Source organism: Anser cygnoides, chromosome 2, assembly GCF_040182565.1.
Source record: "Anser cygnoides isolate HZ-2024a breed goose chromosome 2, Taihu_goose_T2T_genome, whole genome shotgun sequence".
In the NCBI taxonomy this organism is placed as follows: Eukaryota; Metazoa; Chordata; class Aves; order Anseriformes; family Anatidae; genus Anser; species Anser cygnoides.
In genome coordinates this window covers 29,512,224-29,535,907 of record NC_089874.1, presented here as the reverse complement: position 1 = coordinate 29,535,907, position 23,684 = coordinate 29,512,224, and the positions used below count along the sequence as shown (strand labels likewise).

The 23,684-nt window shown below is 34.4% G+C and overlaps 1 protein-coding gene across 1 annotated transcript in view; it reads left to right on the top strand.

Moving 5' to 3' along the window:
* The window catches only part of THSD7A (thrombospondin type 1 domain containing 7A), a 273,039-nt gene that overhangs the window by 25,848 nt on the left and 223,507 nt on the right, over positions 1 to 23,684 (top strand). Inside the window, exon 2 of the mRNA XM_013183445.3 lies at positions 6,361 to 6,473. The gene's annotated coding sequence lies outside the window, so the exon portion shown is untranslated. The remainder of the gene's footprint in view (positions 1 to 6,360; positions 6,474 to 23,684) is intronic.

Below are 23,684 nucleotides of genomic sequence, written 5' to 3'. Positions count from 1 at the left end.
AGGTTTACAATGTTTGTTACTATCTTTCATAAGGAGAGAGATGTTTTCACTGTCTATGGTGTAGGTGTGCGGGGCTGAGTTAGGCACTGTAAGCTCCAGTTACAGCCAGAGAGGACAAAAAAGCACTTCAGGATGTGTTTTGTTTATTCTGGATGTCTACCGGGAGATTGATTTACTTTACTTCATCCTTAAGCTGCATTGCCTAGGAGACTAGTTGAAACATCTACCACATAATGTCTGTTTTTAGATTTTGTGTATGAGAAGAGATTAATCTGAAGATAGATTCAGTGCAGTGTGCAGCCTTCACGAGACAGCTTTTAGATTTAGGGTGGCCCACTGCAAAAGTGCTTGTTTTAGATTAGGTTTGACATTATCCTAGGAAATAGTGAAGTATATAAGCAAAGAACAAAAAATACTTTGACTGTGGAAAAGTACTAAGAAATGTACTTCCTAAGATGCTGGAATACGAATTTTCTGAGAAAAATGCATGGGTGAGAAGATTAATTTCAGTGTGTTTGTGTTCAGGGGAAGGGATGTCTCTTCACAGAAGCTTGACATTTAAACCTGGTCTGCCAGAGAACCAGGCATGAATATGAAATCCAAACATCAGTTCTGTGCTTGTGTGAATTTGTTTCTCTATATTGTGAATATTCACAGCTGCAAACTTTGTAATCATATTTACTGTGGCAGTAAAGTTCGCTTTTTATTAATTTTACTCTAAAAAAAGAGCCAGGCAAACCCAAGAAATCACTGGAATGCCTACCAAATTATAACTGTCTAAACCAGAAATCAAATAAACTAACCCAGGTGGAAGCACTTTCTGGAATTAATGCTACATCTTTTTGCTGATCTTCATTGGATTTGCACAATTATGAATGATATATACCTGACAGTCTGATTCATAAACTTGCATGAGCTTATGGTATCTGGGTAAAATTATATTTTTCATTTTTGATCAATGTTTTCTTTTCAATAAGTATTACTGTGGGGAAACAGTGATTACTACTCATTTCTCCTGGGTGATTTACAGACCTTATTTGGACAAAAATGGCATAAATTGAAATCTTCCTTTAGGCATCTCAGTGAGCAGTGTTTTTAATTTTTCATCTTCCTGGAACTGCAATGTAACTTCCTAAAGAACAGGTGTCCCACTGACAGTAACGGCAACACAACAGCTAAAACTGAGGCCAACAGCTTGGCCAAATTATAATGCTACCCACAGTGTCTTGCTCACTCACTAGTAATTCCCAGATCTTGAATATCTATGAATAGTTTGTTTTAGGTAATAAGAAATACTAATCTCTAAATGAAACTCTGAGATGCGAATAGAATGTGCTGAATAAATATCAAATATTATTCATTAAAATGCAAATGTAGATAGGCACTTTAGAGACAGTTTAAGTGGTTAAAATAAATGAAATAAAAGAACACCAGTAATTAGACATTTATAACTTACATAATAATGTATTACCACGATTACTGGACACACACATTATAAAGCTCTGTGTTTGCCCTTCAGCTTTATGCTGTAGCCTCACAACAATTTTTATGTCCAGCGAATATTTAAAATATTCAGGCACCACAGCTTGTACTTAAATTTTATTGGATTTGTTTTAAAGATAACTTTTTCAATGGCAGTAAATTTTAGCTGTATGACTTGAATTAATTTTAATGAATTCTGTAGTTAAATCCCTGTACATTGTTTAAAAAGCCTACTCCCAGTTTCCAGAGCATAATGGATTGGAATATTTTAGTTTACCACTTAATGAGCATATGTTTTCCAGGTTTACATAGGTTTTATACTTTCACTTCTGCATAGAAAAACCGTTAAACCCTATACACACAGATGTCAATCAAAGAACAAGAAAAGTGACAATGATTTTTTTTTTTTGTGCATGATATGGAGGGCTCATTGAAGTACATGCTCATCTTAGGGGTGATTTGCAGCAACTTGTTTTGGTTTTAAAGTGCTATCAGGACCAAACATGAATTGAACAGCAAAGACTACCAGGACTTCCGTGAAATGGCCACAATTGTAATGTGTTATTAACTTTTAAATGTCATTTGAGGTTAAAATTTGCAGCAGTCTACCGTAGGTCTATGATAACAAAGAGAGAGCGCTCTTGTTATGATCACAGTATTGTTAGGAGAATGCTTCATTAAGCTGTATTTGTGTGTATGCATGTACTTAGCTAATTAATGCTCAGTTCAGCCACATGTCAACATTTAACCCTTCATTATCTATTTAGTTAGATATTAAAATATCAAGTAACATAAAAATAATTGTAGGTCACGTTAATCTGTTCAATCACTTGAATCTACAAGGAAATGAGATCCAAATATAAATTATGTTATGGTGCCCCATTTACTATTTTTACTATTGCACGATTTAAAACAAATTTGTTTTAGCTATTATTGAGAACACAACATTTTATATTTGAAAACTAATTTTTAGTGAGTTCAAGTGACTGTTTTACATGGTCTGTAGAAGAGCTTGTTTTGATCTTTTCTCCTTGTGGAATATTATTTTGAAATTTAATCATGTAAGATCCTTTTATAAGTAGTTTGAAATAAAATCTAGTAGAAATGAATTGCTTTTTATACATTTAGTCATATGATAGCAACAAAATGGGAGATTATTTTAATATCATTAAAATAAATTAACATATAGTTGGCACATATAAATTATGGTCAAAGTTCTTGATGCATTCCAAATTATGTTCAAATCACAAAGCAATGAGTGTTATTTTATGGAGGAAAATCTCCAATATCTTTTTATTTTATTTCATTTTATTTTTATTTTGTTTTGTTTTGTTTTGTTTTATTTTTCCATTTGTGTCAATCCCTGTAGTAAAATGTGAAAGAATCATTAGTTAAAGTCCCACAGGAGTGTTTTTGCTCTTTCCTGGAGCCATTGGCATCAAAATTGGATACAAAGCAGACTAGATAGTCACCTGGAATTGTAATGATGTGAGGACATGAAAAGGTATTGAAATATTTCATATCTTCATTCTGTGTAAGTATAGCAAACACAGAGAAAAAGGAAAGTTTCATTAAAATGCTCTCAGTAAATGCTGAGGCAGATGATTGCCTTTTTCACTTATCTTTGTTGGCCCTTCAAGTAATTGGGATGGTGATGTTAGTAAATTTTCACACTGGTGTCCCTCAGTGTTTGCCCTTCTGCCTGTTCCAAATAATAATAAAAGGTAGCAGATCTCATTTTCATATGGGAAAGTACTTTATTCATTTTCTTTAAACAAATAGGCAAAGGGTACAGTGTGCTGTAACTGATAGAAATGGAAATTCTTTATGGAGTGGCAAGAGTGAAATAATATCAGTATGTAGGCTAGAAATAGAATCTCCCTACTGTGCAAAGAACACAGAACATGCACAGACAAAATCTCATTTCTTTCAAGTTTGCTTCCACTAGCATTGTATCAGGACCTCGCAGGTCTTGTAGCATGGTGTTCACCTTAATATTACCTTTTACTCATTCACCTAACTTCCTACCCTTCTGCCCTGCTCCCTGTCATTTTATCTCTGTTAAGATGAACAGTTATCTCTACAAAGAATATTTGGTAATGGTTTAAAAACTTTAGACTATTTTTCATTTCAGCATCACTTAAAGATGCTTAGATATGGTATCAGTAATGTTTGTACAAAAGCCTACTTGGGTCCAAGAAGCCACAGATTGTATAAATAAATCTGAAGAAATCCTTCCAATGCCATTATTCATTATTATTAATGAACACGTTTCTAATACTGTTATGCCCAAAAGAGGAAAAGGAAAAAATGTATTATCAAAAATGTGTGCGCACATCTGGTCACATGTATGTTAGAAAACTACAATTTCTGTCAAGAGGGCCTAGATGTCTGTAAATAAATTACCTGATCCAGTATGTTACTGAACAGAAGGTGAAAATTCTAGATATTATAATCTAAGTCTATTTAAGGGATCTACACGGAAAATATAGAATATAAAAATGCACCATTCACAGTATTATTGGTACAAGTGTTGTGATTTAATGAAGTAACGTAATGACTACACTGGTCAGGGAATCATCTGTAGTCAAAGTACCTTTGTTAAACATTGGTTTTATCTCATGATCTTCTGTGCATTAGAATAGGAAACTGAGATACTTATATTATTCTAATATTCAGGTTTCTGTTTGCAACTTGAGGGATTTGTGATCTTGGCAATTAATTTCAGGTGTCTGTATGTTTGCTTCTGCAATCTGTTGCAGATTCTTTTGTAAATGGCACCAAATGTCAGCCTTTTACTGAATATGTGTTTCTTCTGAATTCTATTTGTGACACCACTGTTTATTAGTGGAAGATTCAGAACTACATTATCTTTTTGAAAATTTAAAGTTTAGTTATTGGGTGAGTGGTTGGGAAGAACATCTACATCAACTGTTGGGTGCATTAAGTCTTTGGAGTTACGTAAGACATGAGGGTTACATTTATGAGTCACAGGAATGTGAGTCTTTCTGCTTTTGTAAGGGATAATTTTCTTTAAATAATACTCTCGTGAGTCTTGATAGAATTTATTAACCTTATGGCTAAAGTCTAAACCATTTCTGCTTTGACCTTAGGAGGGGACTGAGTCTGAAGGAGGGGAGTCTGAATTTTTAGTTGTTGATATTTATTTCACACTTATCAAATAAATAAAGCCATAAACAGTTACTGAATAATGTGAACTGTTACTGAATCCTTAGACGTAAACTCACTAATTTTGAAATGTCAAGAATAGGCAATCCATCCTCTAGTGAAAACTGTTTTATATGGTAAGGGCTTGTGGGCATTTTATTATAATGTGGGTGAGAGGAGGACGTTGTCAATTTGGTGGAAAAATCATTTGCAATATTTAAGTGACCTTTATCTAAAAATATCAGTAAGACTACTCTGAGGTTAATTTCCATTAAGATAAAACGCACATTTCCTGTGTGATTTATTGTCATTCAATGGGTAAGTATAATGAACCAGATGAACAAATGGTTCTTCAATAGTTTAAAGAAAGAAAAAAAAAAAGAATTATGAGGATGCAAAGGAAAGGACAGTTGCATCTTGTTACTGCAGTTCTTTTACAGAAGTCAGAATAAAATGACAGTGTTAAATCTTATATGTGGAGAGGATTGATTTGTATAGTAAGATCTAGATTATGTTAAAACTTAATAACAAAAAGTTTTGACTAAACGTAAGTTTTCTGACACAGATTTTTTTTATTTTTATTTTTTTAACAGCACAAAGTAAAATAGAAGATCTCAAATTAGATTAGGTATAATCCTAACCCTGGAGGCGAAAGCTTGCGTTTTCGTAATATAGCAAAGATGGGTGCAACTAAGGAAAAAGTTGTCCTCATCATCGTCCATCTTTTTAACTTTGACTTTTTCTGCTCTTCTGTGTTCAGAGAGAAAGAGAGAAGAGAGAGGTTACATGAGCAATAAAGCTGAGGGTGTTCCTAAGCTCTGGCAAAAGAAATGCAACTAGTTCTCACCAGTAACATAGAGCAAATGGAGTAGAAGAGAAATACTAATAGTTACGATCTTTTTCTTTCTCTCTCTCTCTCTTTTTTTTTTTTTTCTGTTTAGCTGGGATATTTCTGGTAGCCAAAGGAACTTGGAATTGTCATTGTTTGAATACAGAATCATTCAGTCTGTATTGTTCATTACTCGGTGGCAATGCGCCATACTTAGTATATTAAATTTATATCAATTGGTTGCCTGGCCCTGTTCATTTGTCTGCAGGTTGGACTTTTTCTTTATTTTAATAAGCCTCTGTAAAATTTAATCTTAATCATTTGGTGTAGTAATCGCTGACAGGTAACAGACTGTTTAACTTTTCTATTTGCTAACATAGCTTCAGACTGAAAATAAAAATCTCTTTCAATGCATCTGGAAACATATGGGCAAGGCTAAGTCATGATTCAGAGAAATGTCCTCTTAAATTAGAACTTTGAGATGGATATAAGTAATGTGATCAGATGGCATAAATGGAATAAAGGGAGGAAAAAAGTTCAAAACAGATGCCCGGCAGCAGTCTTTCACACACGCAAAAAATGTGTGGAATGACCTTCCAGACATGATAAAGCTATGCAGAATTGAACATTGGGCTATTCAGGGAAATTAGAAAGCATCCAGGGTCATGTGTGGCAAAGTAAGCTTGGAAATGCAGGGAGAGCCATTAAAATAAACTTATTGTTATCTGTTCTTGTATATATTAATACTGAATTTACTATCTGCTGTATGTAGTTTAGATCATCACAACACACCATCCCTCTCCTTAGTGAATCATCAGAGGAACCTCTATGGGCAATTTGTTTAATTTTTACCTTTTGACCTTTTATCTGCTTATTTACAGCTTTCTTCTAAATTCACTGCAAAGAGGTTGCCTGTCCAAATGTTTTGGCTATAGTGGAATCATGTCATTTGTGAGGTTCCTTGGCAGCAGAGAATGAATCCTGTGGCAGAAAGGTATGTTTAGCTTCTTTTATTTACAAATTTTTAGACCTGGAGGAATTCCATGTAGGATACTAGATGGTCTCTCTCGTAACAAGTTTTGGATACTTCCTACAGAAAATTTAAAAGTTTTTTTTTTTTTAAATCAGTAGCAGTTATTTTTTCTTAACACAATTTACAAATAGAGTTACAGTATTCTACATAAGGTAGCCTTACAGGTATACTAAGAAAGCTGACAGGATTCTGAAGAGGATAACAGTAAACTGCAGTTTGTCTAAATTTTGTCTAAATTTAGACAAAAATGTCTAAAAATGTCAAAAAAAAGTCTTAAGTTTGTCTAAATGTTGAGAGTTTTAGGTTTCTATTTTTGTTCCAGTTATAAATATGTCTGAGTAAAGAAGACTGTTCCCTAGACAATAATAGCTAACTGGCTGTTGTGCATTTAGGTTGTCTCAAGTCAAAAATTGATTGTGAGTCTGCATAGTTCGTCATAAGTGAATCTGTCTCAGAGAAATTTAGCTTTGACTAAAAAAGTAATCATGGCAGCAGAAGAATGTTGTTCTTTCCTTTAGCAACTTACGTGTATATGTAGTTTGAGCATAAATCATACAATGACCAAGGTTGGAAAGATTCATTTCTGATCAGGAGATGAAAAATTCCTTTCTCTAAAATAGCACGATTTTTTGCCACTTTATGGTCTTTCAGGGCAAAGCCAAGAGTTTTTTTGTGGAGCCAGTGTTTTAACAGAGTCAGTAGTCTTCCTAAGGTAACCCTTTTTAATGACTGATGTTTCAGTAAGCAAAAACCAGTTCAAGTCACTTTTATGCGCTCAGTTTAATTTATTTTGTTTTCCACCGTACATGACAGATCCAGCCTCACGATAACTTGGACACTTTATTTTCATAATCAGAGGGTTATAAGCAGTTAAAATTATTCCAAGTTTATTGGGTTTCATATAAGAATTATTGGACAAAATCCTATGAAAATTATAAAAATGATGGCACAAAAAGTCCCTTGGAAGGCAGATATGGCAGAATTGTCTGCAAACTACTAAAAAAAATCCTATCAAACATCCTTAAAACTGTTATTATGCAAGTGTAAAAAACATGCAATGCATATGATAGTGTAGTTGTTGCGTTATTGACAGTTGGTTTTCCTAACAGACAGATGTGTTATCATTCAAAATTTATACCAGTAAAACCTGTAAATTATTCCAAGCACTAAGATATTTGTTTATTTTCCTACATAAATCAGTCCTTCTCTATACTGTTATGAATATTCTAAAACCTCTTTTTTTTCCATTATTATTTTTTATTTTGTAAATAAGCAATAAAAACTCCAAATAAAATGTTAATGATAATGACGGCATGTGAGCAATGGAAAATGAAATGAAGCCAGAATGTTCAAGTATCATGAGAAAAGGGAGGGAGTGGTAGTCTTTTTGATTGCTATATTGTATAAAAATAATTGGTTCATTATCATAATTACACATTCTTGTTCACGATAGCAAGGTCGAACTAAATAATAGTAACTGTAGAGGGATGTCAGTTTACAGATTCTGGCAGGTATTAATTGAGGAAATGAGAGTTTGGTGGTGCTGAAAAGAGACAGGTGAACAGCAAACCCAGAGGACCTTCCATGTATTTCATATTCTTTACCATCTGTGATGAGACTTCCTAATTCAGCCATGGACTGGTAAAGGACACAAGGTTGTGTCTACTTCTGCTTTTCCATTTCACTTCAAGATAATAGTACAGTGGAGCACATATATTTTAATTTAATATTAAAAGTTTAGCTTTTTTAACAGAAACATTATTCTCTGAGATCAAGCTCATGTGAGTGTTTACATTTTGAAATACTGAACTCTGCATTGTGTATTCTAACAAGCATTCTAGTAAATTTTCCTTAATGTCATTAGTGATTTAAGCAAAAGAGTTATGGCTGTTTCTCCCCTTTATTCCAGAAATCTTTAATGCTAAGAGCAATAATTTATTTTGACCTGTTGAGTAGTAAAAAATAAATATTTAAAAAGGTTTAACTTCCTCACAGTAGGACAGGAGAGTACAAAATGAGCTTATCATTGCTATTGCTACTAAACCTGATGCTTAACCTGACAGGAGTAATTAATGTTCAAAGATATTTTGATTATTCCATACTAATAGAGAAAATAAAGTGATAAATGTGTTGAAAGAACTATGTTGAATTAGAAGTGTTGCTATATTACACAGTCTCTGGTAGTGTAACAGCGTATGAAGTATAAAGCCAAAATTTTACCAGATATGAGAATGGTTTGTTTGGTTTCTGTTGCTGTTAGTTAGAAAATATTTCCTCCTAAGTTCTCCAACTATTCATTTTGCTTTATCTAATTAAAATGTACACATGCTAGGTAAATTTCTTGGATATAGGTATGAAATGTAACAGTAAGGTTACAAATCTGAGCATTCGGAGTGTGTGTCAAATCACAAAAGCAATGAATTTTTCTTCAGTATAATCAGCTGAACTGTTTCATCTAAAGCTTCATATTTATGTCAGCTTGATGGACATATGGAACTTGAAAACATCATCTGAACATTTGGCAAGTGTAAATGCAAATTTAAAAAATCTCAGAATGGAAACCAGTTTTGGCTAACAAGATGAAGTTCTAGATTATTTACTGATTCTCTGTCTTCTACTAATACCTCAGAGTGAAGACAGTGCAGTGAGAGAGGGCTGGTGTAGCGTGCCATGGGTATCTTGCACCACTTCCAAACTGACCTACAGTCTTATCCCTGAAAAGATGAAGCAGTGTTTACTGAAGGTGACCTTGTTTTGATAAAGTAAATTGGACCTGTTTTACAGTGATTGTAGCACATACAGTTTTCCTGTAATATAAAAAATTCAATTTTTTCCCTTGTGTTGCAGAGCGCAATGTCTTGAATAGAGTATGAACAGTACCACATTTATTAAAATGTTCAAATGTGGTTATATTAAATATTTGGTCTTTGACACTGAATTTTTATTGTCGTTTTTATCTTCTCTGGGTAGTGGTGTGTAAGTCGAAGGAAAAGAAATATTTTTTCAGACCACCCATACAAAAGTTTAAAAATGACTGACATAATAGCTGGGTATTTCTGTTAATACAGAATGTGTCAGTGCTTAGTTAAAATTTTGTCACTTAAACAGATTACATTGTGAATTGTCAAAAATAAAGTATTTGGGTTCCAGTTAGTAATTAACCCCTACCACCTCCTCCCCCATCTCCCATCTTTGGGCAGGAGAGGTTTTCTAGAGGGGCGGCCTGCTCTGTCTTTTGTCCTCTTTAACTGCATTTAATGAAATGTCCTGTTATGTACATGTGTGTGTGTGTATGTGTGTGTGGGTGTGTGTGTGTAGCCACTGCAGTGGTTTTGGCTCGATTTTTCAGTTCAGGAAGATGGCATTACAGAATTACACGTACACAGCTGCCATAGCTATCTGGGTTAGTTTTACTTAAAGTTTGTAGGAGTTCTGGGAAAGGAGAGGAGAGGAAATGGGATTTGGGGGATTTGTTGTTGAATTACTTTATTTTGCTTTTTCCCAGTTTGCCTTATTTATTCCCTGTGAGCCTATGGCAGTTGGTGTTGCCCTTGCCCAGAATGGAGTGGCATGACTTTTGGCAACTGGCTACATCAATTTTCACTTCAGATCTCTATTTGTTACATGCCAAGCAGCTAACACTGCTCTCCAGGTTCTCAGTGAAGAAGAGTATCTGTTAATCAGTGTAATCTGTTACTGGCCTTCTCCCATCGGTCCTGTGCCTTCGCCCAGCTGGCTTTTACTACTGCTTTACTCCTGCCTGTCAGGCTTCTGGACCTGCAAGCCAGCACCGTGGAAACTGGGAGCCCTCCCAGCTTCCTACACATCGTATTATTTTTCACTAGCTGGGAGGAAGAATTATATAGTGATACAGTGACATCTCGATGAGATGCATTTAATGGATGGCCAAGCTGTCAAATATTTGAAAGAGATGTAGGAGGAATGTTCCTTGCCAGTCTGAATAAGTATCAGAAAATTGGGATTGGCAGTAAGTGTTGGGTTTCTGAGCTTCTCGGGGTGGCAGCTGCTGGCCTTCAAGAGCTGTACAACCTGAAATTAAATTGTGGTATGGCTGTGCTCGTAAAAATGTCAATATTTGCCCGTTGTGTTGGTGACAAATTTTAGTTCTTCTTGCAAAATGTTCCCTAGTTAACCACTGGCACGTGTCTGTTTATGGGAATGAAATGTTTAATTTTTAGAAAGAAAGGAAGAAATATTTCTCCACCAGCTGGGAGGAATTGACAGCTGTGTCCAAACTCTTTGATATTGCTAATTCAGTTATTGAAATAAAATGACAAGTCAGATTAAGACTTAAAAAAGCTGTGTGATAATTTCATTTTCTTTTTATTAGTGTGACATGTCTGTGTGTAATGAGCTCCACTTAATCTTTACTCCGTGTGTATTTTCTTGGGGGGAGGGAATACACTGAGCTGAGTCACATTTCCTTCGTCCTCAAAATCCTTCACAAGCAATGCAATTAAACAGCTCGGGAAAAGGGGGATGGTAGTAAAAGTTGTTTTAGGAAGCTGTTCCAAAAGCTTCAAAGGATGTTTCTTAGGCATTTAGTGTGGTGACATAAAAAGGTCACACAGAAAACTCAAAGTATTATTAAATGTGTACAGATATTGTGATATGTATGCTAATCATATGCCACTCTTTAAACACGTAAGAACTTTCCCTGTATACATGGCCTACTTTGAGTAGGAGGGGAACTTTTAGGGTAAGTCCTGTAAAATGGTAGCTAATACCTGAAATTTGGCACCAAAACCTATACAGCCCATTAGTCCAAGCTGCAATATGCTTCTGATGCTTCTAAAAGAGCGATTTTTCTGTTTTATAATAATTGGCTTAGCTTAGCTCCACAGTTAGAGATGGTTCAAAAAGATCTCAATGGGAATGATTTTCACTAAAAGGAGAAAGGTCTTAATGAGGCTGACAGAAAGCCTGGAATAGGGTTGTTACTGTCAGATACCAGAAGGAATTATAACGAGATATTCCCAGATAATTTATTTATAAATAGGACATTATTATTACTGTTATAAAAATAGGACTTTGGGAACAAGGAAAATCAAAATTGTTCTCCTTTCGCTTTCTTCATCTGTACATTTAAGATTTCAGTTTTTTGATACATGACAGCCTGCTCCGCAGGGACAGAAGCTTCCACACAGCTGGTGCTAGTGGTGCAGCAACCAGCAATTTGGAATTGCCTTTTCAGTGAGGATGGCTAATGGTGAATAAATTGGTGCTTCTCATTACTCTGTTTCTTACTCTTTATTGTATGCATGTTACTTAGAGAGCATGGTCTCATGCTGACATAATAGGTGGCTGAACTATTTTTCCTGTTTTATGATGGATATATTGTAAAGTATCAAGGCTGCTGAAAAATAAAGCAAGTCAGAAGTTGTTTCTAAGAATGTGTTACATTCTCACAGACTTTTTAATTAATTAGTTGAAATATTTATTTTAACTGGATTAGTTAATGTAAAGCATGGTAAAGTAAATTCATAACTTCTTTCCTAAGTCAAAAGTTTAGATCAAGAATGACTTCTGATTTGCAGCACTTTCTATGTTTTGAATAATATTTTCCATTACAAAGTGACTCCTCAGAAATAAAGTAAAATGAGAAAAGCTTAAAGGCAAGTTATGCCGTTAGTGAGTGATGATACTTCTTCCTGGCAGTTCAGTCAGCTTTAATAATACACGGTTTATGTGATTTATTACCTTACAATGCTGAAATAATATCTACTAATACAAATGTTTCCATTAAAAAGGAAGTGAACTTATTAAATGGAAAAGACAATGTTTTATTAATTTTTCTTCCTGGTTTTATGTATTTTTGCCCTGCAGCTCTAGCGCAGCTGCTATAAGTGCAAATGCAAATACTAATGTGCTTAATAGGATAATTAAAGACAGTGAATAAAAGTTATGTAATGAATACTTGCTAAATGTAAAACATATTCAAGCCATTCCAAAACTGTGGAATTATCTCCTAAGGATGGAAAGATATCGCATACCACTTCTCAAATGGTTCTTTTCTAAAACTGAATGGGGAAAGAATGGCCCTTCCTTAATTCTACATATTATTGATTCTTTCTGTTCATTTTACATGCATAAGAGAATTTAATATTTTCCCCCATTATTAAACCATCTTCCCTATATATTTAAAAAACAATGTACTGAAATCCTGTCTGGCAGCTGCATTATCAGGAAGACCATTATACAGATGCAGCTTTCAGAAAAGTTGCTTTGTCTTCAGATTATGTACATCTCTGTACAGCTTTGTGCAGAGTATATCTGAATGTAGCTGAGCGCAGAAGCCAAGGACATAGTGCATTGATGGTATTGTTTAGGGGGAAAACTCAAAACTGCATGTTTAAAATACCCAGAAATCTGAGACTAGTTAATTAAAAAATTTACTTTCCAGAACTGCAAGCTTTTGAAACTGGACATTATTGTTCTTTTTTAAAACTAATGTGCAATGCTCTAGGACAGCTTCTCAGAATTTTCCAAAGGTATAATATTTGGGCTGCTTTCTAGAATTGTTTTCATTTAGTAACAAAGTACAAAATTCAAGTGTAATAGTATTATAACCATAGTGATAAGGCTATAAATGCTGATAAAGAATTCCATATATATTTGACAGATGATTTCCTACATTTTAAAGAATGGAGCATAAGTGGGTTTTGCTATTGAGAGAAATGTCTATGAGAGCACAATTTCATGCATGTTTCAAGTGAATTAAATAAAAGTTTGGAAATACTGTACAGAATTTTAAACATAGTTTAAACACTATGTAATCTTATTTTAGTAGATTGTGGTGCTGAAAGTTTTGGAAGGTGTGCCCTGAGGGTATATGACACTTTATCTTACCACATTGTTTTAGGTACGATTTGGCAGTTGCAGTCCTGAACTACCAATGCTGGTATGCACAGTCTTTCTCCTCCTCCGAATTCTCAATCCTATCTTTTTTTTTTTTTTTGTCTTTCTTTCCTTTATTATTATTATTTTATTTTAAGTTTTTCTTTTCCAATTCTTTACATAACAGTGTTTTATAACAATTTATTTCCCCTCGTTGCCATCATGTGCCCTTTTGGAGGCAGTGTTGGGAACATGGAGGCAGCTGCTCCAGGTGCACCTTGTAGTGAGAGCAGCAATTGCCAGGAATGTCTATGCTTGGCTGTGGTAGCAATGCTGCTCATGCTGGCAGGATGGCACCTGCCTAATTAATCTGACAGACAGGGTAACGCATGATTGGTGTAAAGAAATCTTTGATCAGTGCTCTCCAATTACTCTCTCTGCTGGGAGTTGTGTGACTTGTGATTTTTAAACCTTTATTGTATTTCTGAACATTCTTTTCTTATTTTGAGTAGGTCAAGAGGTGTCTCTCTGGTGCTAGACACTCTCTACTTGCTTAACTTCATGCTGTTCTAGCTTGAAAGAATGTCAGTGTAGTCCTTTTTTAGTGAATTTGTCAGTTGTTTATTTTATTTTTCTCTTTTCCAGAGCTAATGTCTTGTTAGTTCACTACTCCAAAAATGTAATATCCAGGCAAAATAACCCCAAAATCATCACCCAAAGAGTCACACCAAGTGATGTTTTTGATTGTGGAATAGATAGATTGAATTAATTAAAACTGAAAGAATAATAACCAATTAACATACAGTCTTTCAATGGAAATTATTAAATAATATCAAGCACAAGCATTACTCCCATAAACTGTATGTTTAAGGCTAATTTTTTAATTGCAAAGCATTCTAAACACATTAAAGAAACATTCCAAAAGCCATCTTTTTATTTTTATGGAACCCTCAGTCATTTTATTTTGTCATTCAATAAGAAAAGTAGGCATTTTGGAAAAATAGGGTTTGGGTTTTCTTTTTCATTTGGAGACTGGAGTTGGTGGGAGGGTTCAAATGATTGATAGTTGTTGTTTGCTTGCTTGTTATTGGTTGCTTATTTTTTTATAGTGCCGATGCAATTCTTGCTGTTACTTTTCAGGTGCGTTACTTCCCTACCTAAAGCAAAATTTTATGGTTTTTTTTTTTTTTTTTTTTTGCTTTTGCTGTTCATTCACATTCATGATCAAAGAAACATAGTCTTCATTTCTTTTAAAAAAGATTCTTCTTCTGTCAATAAATTCCTTATAGTATCTCAGGTATTTCTGTATTTCTTGCACAGATCTTTTAGTTTGGAAGTATTTTTTGCTTGCCTAACCTTGTTTATCAAACTGGTTCCTCCTTTACAAACTAATTACTAGTTAAGATGTTAAATGAATCTTAAGTGACGCAGTTCACTGTCCCCATGTGACAATTTTGATAGGTTAACTTATTTTCCTCTGTGTTTCTCTTCTGGAGTTTGGCTCAGTGGTTCTTCATGGCTGGAACTAAACTTGTTTTGAAAATCTGTTACAAAAAAAAATTGCTGATGTATAAAAACTGCTCTCATAAAAGACTGAAAGGTATTTCAGTTCTATTAGTAATGATTCACAAAGACGTGATAAAGATGAGTATAATGAGTAAAGCTTTGATCAGACACTTGATGAAGTCCCCTGTGAAATTCTAAGTTTAGCAGTCCACATTAGCATGTGTGAAGAAAAATCCATTAAATGGATCAAAAAAACTATTATTGGTCACACTTCAAAAAGAAATACCTGGGAATGTTACTGTATTGTGGAGTTTCTCTTGAAACAATCCTGCTTTAGCAAACACAAATATTTTTTGTTTTACTCAGTAGCCTGCCACTAAGTTTCAAAATCAATGCCCATGAAACTTGCAGTTGATAACATTTTTTTAGAGTGGCAGAACAGAGTAGCCCCAGGAATAATCTGCACTGGCTGGAAATATGGATTTTATGTAGACAGTGTATGATTTGATATAACCAAAGTCAAAATGATGAATCTAGGAACAAGAAGTGCAGACCATGTTTTCAGAAAGATCCTGTATTCTTGACTGGTGAAAGCACTGACTCTAGAGCAGACTTAGGGAATCAGAGCAGACAAATGAGCTCTCAGTCTGATCAAGATTAGTTCAGTCTCTGGCTGTGAAATAGTGCAGGAAAGACTAGAAGTCAGCTTTTAGTAGAAAGGCTGAGAGCTGTGTTCTTTAATCTGTGAAATCGATACTGGAACAATTCTTGGTGATTGATGTTGAGAGCTTAAAAGGGTGCAGAAGAGCAGGAGATGTAGAAAAGGTCATATTAACAATGCTTGAGGAAACTTTCCAAAAAATCCGCTTATTTCATCAACAACAATCTTATTATTGCAAGGTGTAAGATGCATAAATCACTCCAGAAGATAAAATGAATATTGGCGGCAAAAAACGTTCTGTTAAAGTACATGTATTTCTGAAAGGTGCGCACTAGAGAATGTATCATAGTTAATGATTTGGAAATACTTCTTCAGTGAGTTTTAAGGTTTTGAAATAACCCAGCAAACTCTTCTGGAACTTTGAACCCCAGTAACCTGTGAAAATCCAGGGGGACTGATATCTTGCATGTAGTCAGAGATAGGGACAAGTTTTAGTGGGTGATATTGGTAGTAGGGTGGTAGTCGGACAAGATGATCTTGAAGGTCTCTTCCAAACTTAATGATTCTATGATTCTATGATTCAGATGCTGTGTAGGGAAAAAAGTAAGCAACGTTGAAGTTCCAGTTCTGTCATTTTGTCAATTTGGGGTGTTTGATTTTTATTTATTTAAATATTACTATTGTCTTCTGATACAGTGATGTATTTTTTTTTCCTTTTTTTTTTTTTTTCATAAAAGTTATAAATCAGATTTGATTGCCATGAGTGGTCCATCAATGACAAATATCTTGCAGTATACACTTAGGCTATCAGATAGAACCTAAGGTACATCAGTAGAGACTTCAGTTAAAATAGTTAAAATTGCTGCCTTGATGGATGCATACATACATATATGTAGCCAAGCCCCCAGTTCTCGAATCTGAGTTTCAGCCTGGCTTCAGAGCATGTTTGCTTGGTTGTGGCACCCACATTTACAGGGCTGCAGGGCTGCTGGATCACAGCAGCATGGAGAGGGAGTAGTAGAGCCTGGACCTATTTCCATTTTATGTGTTCTAACTCATATTTGAAGGTAGCTGTGCTACCACGGATAGAAGGATGGATAGCAAACAAGCTGTTTCGGTAGAGTTCTGTTTCTCTTAACAGGTTGTACTGTCTCTTCTGTTCTTGGCCTACCAAGCTGTCTATATTTGTATTTCAAACTGTAAGCATGGAAAAGGTTCAAGATGTTGGAAACTTGCATGTTTATGGTCAAAGGTTTGTAAACATTTCCCAGTCCAGACAGATGACTGGCTGAAAAGGAAGCTTGTGAGAAACATTAAGAACTGGGAGTAGAGTGGTTTTTGAATTGAAGTGTTAAAGAACCTTAATTAGCATATAAATAAATTTCATTTTTATTTATTTAATTTTTGTAGAAGGAAAGGACATAATACTCCAAATCTGAAAGCCAGAGAATATGGGCTTAATCTGATATAGGTATCTGTAGCTGAGTGGGTTCTGTCTTCTATAGACAAAAAATGTTTTGATACTTTAGGACTGGATTCTTCTGACAGGTTTTACATTCTTCCAGGCAAGATAAATTGTACCCATCTTACTGACAAGATCTTTATTAACTATAGTGAAGTATACTGGAAATGTAGATACCAACAATGGGGAATGATGAATCCTTTTCAAGATATGTACCATAGAACTCCTGCAGGCAGTAAAATATTGCACATTTCCATCAAAATGAATGTACTTTCTGAAACAGTTGCGAGAAAATTATATCCATTCTTCCCAGCATAGTAACGTGAAAGTTCAAGCACTTCATTAATGGAGGAAAAAATTCATATGCATTGTATAGTTGACTGATTTATGCTGAAAAGTGCTGTTTATCTTTGAACTCCCAAATTGCAGGTCAGACTGGCTTGTGTAACTTTTCCTTTGTTTCAGAACGTTCTGTGCAGATACGATTGAACAGATATGTGCATGAAAGATTTCTTTCTAACAAAAGCCAAGTAGTTTTCTCCAGCTGTAGCCTATCCTGCATATAATAAATGCAGGCTTGGGTAGTGACCCCCAGCTCTCATAAATAGCACTAACCCTTAGCTGGTATTTTGGAGCTAGAGGAGAAAAGTACTGATTAATGATTCTGTTCCATTTTCCTAAACAGTCTCCCATCAAGAAAGCTCAATGCTTTACTCAAGTTTGCTTTCTGTATTTGTTCACATACCTTTCTGCACAAATATTGAGACTTATTTATGGACTTTAGAGAAATAATTTTACAGGAAGTATGAATAAATATTTTTTGAAACCATATATTTTTATAAAATTTATATTTTTAAATCATTGCCAACGTACCCAGAATAACTGAGACTTTCTTTTTACACTTGCTGAAATTTCCTCGATAAACTACTAACTTTTGAGAAAAAAAAAAAAAAAAGCATTTTTGTTTGCCTTTTAACTTTTAGAATAATTTGGGCATTGACATTTGTTGAATTTATCCTTTTAAAAAATCAAAGTATTGAGATCTTTTGTATGGTTTGTAGTGTTAATGCCATATGTGCGATACATTCTAAAAAACTCTACATTGTAATAATAGATCTTAAGCGACTTACTGAAAATAAGCAATGGGATTCTGGTAGCTGCCAGAAGTGTTGGGTTTTTTTGCATCAAATGGACAGTAGGGTTCTCTATCTCTTTAAAAATTTTAGTTGACAAACAGTCTGAATTTAAGATAAATCGTAAAAAACAAATGAAGGAAAGTCTTCCAATGGTGTTCTCATTTAGTATTGGAATGATTTTTTTTCTTCATTACAGTCACATCAAAGTGTTGGAAGTGCTTGTGTCCTTTCTAATTTTGTGGAGCAAGTAGGTAGTTTTAGGTGCAGTTCAAAATGTACAACTGAAGCAGCTAACAGTTAGTTTAATTTATTCATTAAAAGTAAAAGACATAACATTGAGGGACTGGTTAGGGCTGTGAGTGTTTGTCTTAATGCATGATGATTCCACCCATGAAAAGTCCTTTTTAATATCTTCTGGGCACCAGTAACTCTCAAGCTTCCATACCAGGCAGCAAAACAAAGGACTGTAGAATTCAAGGATAATGTTCTTATCTACTCTTTTGCTGAATAGATAGAATAAAAGAATGTAAACCCCAAGTGATCGGGCACTCATTGGATCAGTTGTTTTACCTCTGCTATCTTTAAAGAAGGCATTTTAACACCCTGAACTACTTTATTTTATGAGATGTAATAATTGTTTTAAGATTTTAGATATGTTTTTGGTATTGTGTCAGAGAGTAAGGGAAACTTTTCCAGTGTTCTCTCATGGTATGTTTTTTTTTTTTAGTGTTACCAGATCCATGGAAAGTCCGTGGAAATTCTGTTTCCAAAACCAACTAGCAGTGATAGCACTCCTAGTTATGGAATCAGTTCATGTTTGTATTCAGAACAGTCATCAGGAGGGAAACATATATATATATATATATATATATATATATATAATGTATATATATTAATTAAACAGTATAATGTGGTTTCCTAATTATTTTGGTCCCAGTTTTATACAGTTTGTGTTGGAATTTACAAATCCAAATGCTTATTCCATAACTTGCAGGAATGCTGGGTGCCTGAGACTTACATGCACAGGCCATGATTTGAGACTAGATTTGCATGCTGAATTATTGCACCATTAAATGCATTTAATCTCCCACTACAAATGAATTGTCATCTTGCCATTAAAAGTAATGTATCATGTCATGTACTTTGGCATGAAGTTTAATCCTATCTGCGTCAGGAAGTTCGAAAGGGACGACGTGTTATGGTTGTGCAACCAGAGCTGCCAAGTGTTTCATGCACCCAGCTGAGACGGGGGATGTTCGGCCTGGCTGAGGGAAATGCCTGCAGCTGCTTTCTTTCACCACTGGGAATATTCTGTCTTGCTGTTGAGATCTGCTCCTGGTGCAGTGCCAGCATCAGGTGTTCACCAAAACGTGCTGTCTGGTGGTATCATATGCCCTGTCACCCTTAGACATTGCCACGTGTCCCAAAAGTCATCGCATGCATTCTTTCAGTGACCTGAGAGTTCAGCTTCTTGCTGTGCTGCTGTTCCCCCTGAATCGTGATCTGAAAGTTGTGATTTTAAGCAAAATACATATTCGTACACGTGTAAAGTTGTTAAATATGCATAAAATAACAAAGCTTTTGCAAATAGCTGGAATTGTTAATGAATTAAGAAAATCGTGATGAAGGCCCCTTGGAGGTGGAGAATATTTTTTGCAAGGATTTAACTCAAAACTTTTAACTGAAAAACTCAGGGAAGTGTTAACAAAAAGATTTCTGTGGAATCTTGTTTAATCTGAAGCAGCATCTTCATGTTACATCTGTAGCATGCTTTAAGTTATTTTTGCAAGCTGCTTCTTTTATTTATTTATTTATTTATTTATTTATTTATTTATTTATTTATTTCTGCCACTTTTTTGAAGTAAGGCAGCTACACTGTGAAGGACAGGCCAGCAGTAATTTTTCACAGGTTTGAGCTTTTATTTATCTTCATAAATTAGCAGCATTTGAGAATGCCACTTCTCAGGACTCTTTTTAGAAGGATCTAATTTCAGATAATATTTCTTCTTGTTTCCTAGTGATTAGCCTTGGCTTCAGTATCTGCCAACTAGCCTCTCTGAGAAGCTTACATGTAAAAAACATGCATTTATATAGTTTTCAGGGGAATAATTAAGAAATGCAACATGTATATATATATTATTTTTTTTTCTCCAACTATAGGGAAAGATATTACACAAAATTAGTCTGTAAACTCATCTCTCATACACCTATTTTTTTTTTGGCTTCCAAGCCTACTATATGCATATATATATATATATATATATTCAATTTAAGCATGAGTTCTCTTATTTCACTTCTTTTGCTAATACTTTTTCGCTTCTTACTGTATTTCAAAAATTAGATGCATCCTTTTTTTGCCTGTTTTCCTGCACAAAACGAGATCACATGAACAGTATGGTAGCTGAATCTTGAAAAGAAACATGTCTATGGATGTTTGTAGTGAAATTAAATCTTCCTCATTTTCAGTATATTGTTTACGTGGACCGTAAATTAATTATGTGGACTTCTGATTTTTAGATGGCAAACGCTTCCTTTTAATATGTGTTCTGCATACAGTTATTGCGCATCTCTATATTTTCTATGATTGAATCATAGAAGCCAGAGCTACAAATACATGTTCCATCACTAGCAAGAGCTATTTTTATGGAGTTTGATTTAATTTTTTTTTTTTCCCCAGTAGCTCTTACAATAAATTGTCTGGTGATATATTATTTTTTACTTTTTATCAGTAATTTGAAGCATCATTCTGTCTTTCATGATTAGGATATGTATTCCATTCACTTTCATGCCTGCCTAGCACTCTTGGTAATGAAATTAAAGATATTAAGATAACAATGTGATAGAAGTGTGAGAACTCTCCAAGAATATTTTGCAGTAACATAATGCTATATTTGAGCAATCTCACTTTTCTTTTTCTGACACAGTAAACTAAAACAAACAAACAAAAAAAAACTCTTGGTAAAATAATAGATTTATGTAATTCCATTCTAATTTATTTGTGCTCTTATTTATTGATGGAACTGTTTATAGGTTATAGAGCTGAGTTGTAACTTAAAGTTACCTCTAATTCTAATGAGTTAGTAAGAGTTGTAAGCAGTCAAAAGAGCCATGCTTTTGCAGTCATTTATAGCTTAGAACTCTCACATTTTGTATAACAAACACTTGACAAAAATATCACTAGTAATCTTGATTAGGAGATTTCACAACAGTGAATTTGAATTTATTCCCAGCTTTTTATTATTACATTGAAGACAATAGAATCTTCTTGCATATAAATTTCTTAAATTGTAACCCATAGATTCAAATTACTAAAGACTGAAAGATTACTAAAATTGCTTATTTGTGCATGGTCAGCATTCTTGAGGTGTTTGTTAAGGTGTAGAATAATTAGAGGACTTGGGTTTGCAAACAAGGTGTCTGTAAAGTACTTGGCTATCCTAGGTAAAGCTAAACTATAGTGTAATGCAATATCATGGATACTGAGGAGAAACACTGACTGGTGCAAACCACCAATTTTTTTCATGAAGTTTCATGCAAGAAACCTCTGATAAACCAAAACCAAACAAAAAATCAAACACCCAAACAAACCCAGATATTTAACCACTTCCTGTGCTTGGGAAATATTTTTGATTTTGTTTCATGTGGATATAGGTATTGGGTCATCCAAGTGACACTAGATAAACTTTTAATTGAAATGATAACAGATTTTAGTCTGTTGATGATCTTCAGTTCCCATATTTCTCCTGTCTCTGCTCACCTTTATATCTGAGCTCTCCTTCATAAGTACGATTAAAGAGGAGATGTGAGTGTTTGAATGTTTAACTTTCAGTGCTAGGTTCTTAGAAATAAAGTGCTATCATCAATGGAAATGTCTGTCTCTATAAAATTAGAGAATTGAGTCAAATCTAAGTGTATGTTTCCAGCAAGGAAAACAGAAATACATGGAAGTTCTTTAGACAGGGAGCACTTCAGCTGGACTAAACCTTACCCGTTTCCATACATTTTTCCTGTTATTCCTAAAGTTGTATCAGATTTCAGAGTGAAATATGTCTTAATAAGTATTGAATTTGTATAGGAAGATATAGAATAATAATAATTAATAAAAGAAAATTCTTAAGTCCTGTTTTGAAAATTCAGTTACTCCTGTAGAAATGGCAAGTTAAGCTTACTGTTGGTGCATGGGTTGGTCCCCAGCAAGCTTGTCCCAGAGTTGTAAGTACTAGCAGAGTTCAAGTGCAGGGGTGTATGTTTTCTGCTCTTCAAAATATTCATTGAAAATATACAAAAGTACTTTTTAAATATAAGAGCTCTCATTTACTCTGTACTGAGAGAAAAGCTAGTGAATGATCCTAGTCTTGTAAAAGATATCTTAAAGTTTCTGTTGTTGGAAATAGCTGATAGAGTCATTTACGAGCATCGGAATAATTCCTATATTTCCATTAAAAAAGAGGTCATTGAAGAACCTGAACTAGATGACAGAAAGTCCGAGTCATGAGAAGAAAAATCTGCAGTCAGAAAACAGCATTTGAACAAATTTAAATTTCTAAATTTATATTAAAAAACAAACAAAGCCAAACTTCGGTCAACTTTTTTTTTTTTTCTTCAAAAGAAAGGGTTAAAAACACAAACTCCACCAAAAGAAAAAAAAAAAAGCATTTTGGGCAAGCTAGCTGTTGATTTGCATAGCTTATAGCTGCTGGTCATCAATGAACTTGCAGGTTTAAAAGTCAGTCCAAACATCAGTCTGCTGAGAGCTGTATCTCAGAGAGAAAATATCTGATGTGTATTCAGACTAATCTCTCTAATAACTGAACATTGTCTTGATCCTCAGAGTACTTTACAGGTCTTAAAACAATTCAGTAAATTTTAAAAGCCTGTGATGACATGTATGAAGTAGTCCTCTAAAAATGTCACCCAATTTATTCAAAATAACTAAGAATAAACAAAACTGTGAGGTAATTTTAAGGTGTTCTACGACAATCAGATTATTTCAGCCGTCATTTTAGTAATTTTTTCTCTATCTTCTTGGGGTCTATCTATCTTTTCTCTATCTTCTATGGGTCAGATTGCTGCTGGGGTCATATAACCCTTCACTGCCCCAATGGTATGGCAAAAAGTTGTTCATGGCTGGAGAGTAGTGTAAAGCCCTGCTTCCTAAATCTGGGTGCAACCACCCTATATGTTCAACCCAGTGATAGTGTAAAAGCAAAGAGGAATGCAGAAACAGTGTCAGAAGCCAGTGCAATCCTAGAATAGCCAAGCCTGAACTTGGGGCTAAATGGTTGCTGCAGCCCCGGAGGTCTTATCTTGGAGTGGCCAGAACTGCTCTGCTGCTTTATAAAAGGGCACACCTTTGTGGCTCCAATACAGAAGAAATGTACAGTCAGCTCTAATGAAAACTATTGGTCTCAAATGTTACACAGACTGAAAAAATGCTATTTTTAAAAGTACTTTCTGTCAGGATGTGTAAATATTGTTTCTGCTGAAAATAAGTGTATTCCAGATGTTTTATATACATTCCAAAAATTATACTGATATTTGTGTACTGA